At 44.5% G+C, this 3,451-nt stretch overlaps 1 non-coding gene across 1 annotated transcript; it reads right to left on the reverse strand.

Annotated features, from left to right (window-relative positions):
• Positions 1 to 1,086: 1,086 nt before the first annotated feature.
• LOC126546506 (U2 spliceosomal RNA) lies at positions 1,087 to 1,278 on the reverse strand. Its single transcript, XR_007602612.1, has one exon. It is a non-coding gene; the product is annotated as a U2 spliceosomal RNA (small nuclear RNA).
• Positions 1,279 to 3,451: the final 2,173 nt, after the last annotated feature.

Consider the following 3,451-nt stretch of genomic DNA (forward strand, 5'->3'; position numbering starts at 1 on the left):
TTACGAAACGTAACGACATTGTTTTCACGTTGCCTTGTATCATTTCTCGCATCACGTGCCTCGGCCTCGTTCACGCACCTGCGTGGACGTCCAATGGAGCCGGCCACAGCTGCTGACAGAGAAGTCGAAGTATAAGGTTCCTCCATCGGAGCGCACGCCAGAAATAACCGAAATTACCGCACCGACTGGCAGTGGGCCAGCGCCGTAAGCGCCTTCGCAGAGGGAGGGGCAGTGTGGGAACGCTGGCATGATGGGCGGCATCGGAGCCAGCTCTAGAAGACGACGACGACGAACGCGCGAGCAGTGGCACGAGCGTGTCTCCGTGATCACGTGCCTTTTTGTGTGACCTGTGACCTCCGGCCACGCCTCTGGATTTTCCGTTTCATGAGCCATATAATGCTTTCGCATTAAAAAGTAATGTGTCAAAACGTGCCCGCACAAACGCTCAAACATTCATATTCGGTTCGCAAATATTGCAGTAGTCCATAATTTTTGTATCGCGGCGCCGTCTTGTTCTTTCGTCTGCTTACGGTGCATTAGAAAAAAAAAAGGCACTAAGGACAGCATAGGGGAAATTACTTGGCGCAAGTCCGACTGTTTATTTTTGTATTTTGCCTAATTTCATACTTAGATATTATGAAATAATAAACCTAAAAAAAAGTGCCGCGCGACTAGTCGTGCGGTACTGTTTTGTGGTTTTGCGGGCTTTCCTTCAGACTTGGAAACTACTTTGATGTAGCACGTATTGAGCAACAGAAAGCTGGATCGGGAATTTGCTAAGGTGGTCTACAATTTTCGCATTCACACTTTTGCTCAGAATCTAATGTTTCAGAAGTTTATTAATTAATAAAATCTAATTATGCGATTAGACGAAATATAAAAATAGTCTGACGGCAAACAACACTACCTTGGTTCTGTCCAGCTATGTGACATTCGCATATTTTAAAATTTTTGCACAAGTAACGTGGGGCACATGGTGTATATATCCGGCCCCCCGTCCTCGCAGACGGTCATGTTACTTCGATTTTTTTTTTACAGCGAAGCTGTATATGGCTAGTTTCCAGCGGATCGATGTTTGGAGACCAAAAACCGTGAGTCGATCCCGAAGATAGCGCAATACTGGGCCGACCCGCGGCGGAGGTGAAGCAGGTTTCAAGCACTCCGATAACTTGCAAAAATAAGTTTAATATCTTGGGTCTAAATACAACCCGTATCAGATATTAAGCCGATAAGAACAGATGCTACGCTTCGAACCAACGTTACTAGGCTAGCTTCAATTTTCAAACTCGGCGCCGTTGCGCGGAACCGCCACCCGCTCGCGCCTTCGTGGCGCTGCAGTCGTGCCCAGCTTCACTTCCTCACTAGCCGGCTACGCGGGTGGGCCGGACTAAGCATGCGGTGCAGCGTTGGTGAATTCTGTGGTTCGTTGTTGAGCGCGAATTTCAGCTAGCATGTCATCCGCGAAACTGTATCCTTTGCCGAGTTTGTTAAGAATATCAGCAGACAATGCCGACGTGCTGCGTACCTGGCTGCATAGGCGGCTATCGGAACGATATTCCAGCAGAACTTTTTGTTGGGCTAGTTGGTGTATGTTACTGAAGTACCAAAGCGCCAAACAGACGACACAAGAAGAGACACGGACGAGCGCTTACTAACAACTGATGCTTTATTGACGGAAACACACAATATATATACGCAAATCTGGCGGCGCGACTCACACGTTCTCGAAAATCACATGGTAACCAGGCAAAAGGCGATAAAGCGATTGTAAAGGTGACGCTCGTGACAATGACACGTGGTGTATAGGGCCAAATGACCATAAATGATAATGGTTACGCGATACACAAAACAGCGCCGTAAGGGAGCACCCCATTAAAAACTAAAAGATTAAGATTTTTCACCAAGTGCAGGCGGCGCAGCAACATGCTCAGTTCTAACTAAGGGCTTCTAAAAAATTCTGTATAAAAGTGAAATGTCCTTTTTAGAAGCGTCTTTTTAATTCAGAGTTTAAATTTTACCAATGCAACACACAGAAGGGCTTGCCATTGCATTTCTGCATAACAGGGAAACATGTTTTATTAACCATTTGCAATATCCAATGGAAGATTGATGAATGCAGCTTGCAGTGTGATTTGACTGAATGAGCCATAAAAGTAACTCATCTCACTTGGTAAATTAAAGCACGTATTAGTGTGATGTACAACATATGTTACACTAACGTGGTGGGTTCTCTTGCTTATACAACAATATAATCGGTGCGCGAGAAACAAGTTATTTTTGCATACCCCTTGTACACACTGATTTAAGGAAACTGAGCTGGAGCTGTCCACATGATCTACTTATTTTACCTGCGTATATACTCAACAAAAATGTGTCCCAGCTGCTTAGTGGCATTTGAGATTATGTCAGTATTGCATAGATGTGCGTGTTGCCTAAAATAATTGAATTTTGAAAATACTCGTAGGGATCTGTTGTGCATATCTGCAGTTTATGGATGCATGTAAAAGACTCAGCATCAAGTGCAAGTGAAGGTTCCCACAGGCCCGGAGTCCATCATGCAAATAGATTTGCTGCACGAATTTGTGACCAGAAAAGATATGCCACATCAAATGGCATGCAAGCAAGTGTTAAAAATATTGCACAGTTAATAAAACACCTACGGTATTAATATGTGGGTTCATGCACTCGATTTAGTCCGTATTAAGCACTCGCCTCTTGATTGCTTCGTGGCACAGAAATACTCGGCATCAGGCTGTTTTTCAGCTGTGGCCTTTGTAAAAGCATGATTGTTCAAAGTGCAACAATTAACCAGATTCTATGACTTGCTTGTGGATTCGCCAGTACAGTTCCGGTGCGCTGGTCCGCCTGTCCAGCAATTTCCTACTGAAGGGAAACCTGCAAATAAAAACACCGCTCCGCATGTAAAAAAATGATCTACTGTTACGCTTCTCAAACAATTGTGATGCATCACAAGAGCTGTCTACTCGCGTGATGTTCTGAACAAGAAGATACATTCGTTTACTTACATGTGAAGGTATATGCCAGAACACTTCGGGGCACAAAAGGCACGAATGTGCCATAGCGTCCGATGTTGACGCGCGATCGCATGTCAAACCTAAACTGTACAAAACTACCACGAATCCAAAAAACAAAGAGTCGAAACCGAAATTCGTGTCATCCTTTATTGCATTAATGCGTACATCGTGGTTTACATAAGTCACGCACTTAGCAAGCGCTTTCTGTAAACTTAATATTAATGCATCAAATTCATAAAGCCATAAAGTATGTGATTTTAAAAGACAAAGCATAAGGTGACCTGTACTTGCTTTCAGCTTTTTCACTAGTAACTGCGCTGGCCACATTGAGCAGTAGCAACAGGGCGGCGCCCTAGAGGTTCCCACTTTTTCGGGCCAGCTTTTCCTCTAGAGTTGGCATACTAACTCTATGCAGG

This window comes from Dermacentor andersoni, chromosome 1 (assembly GCF_023375885.2).
Source record: "Dermacentor andersoni chromosome 1, qqDerAnde1_hic_scaffold, whole genome shotgun sequence".
Lineage (NCBI taxonomy): Eukaryota > Metazoa > Arthropoda > Arachnida > Ixodida > Ixodidae > Dermacentor > Dermacentor andersoni.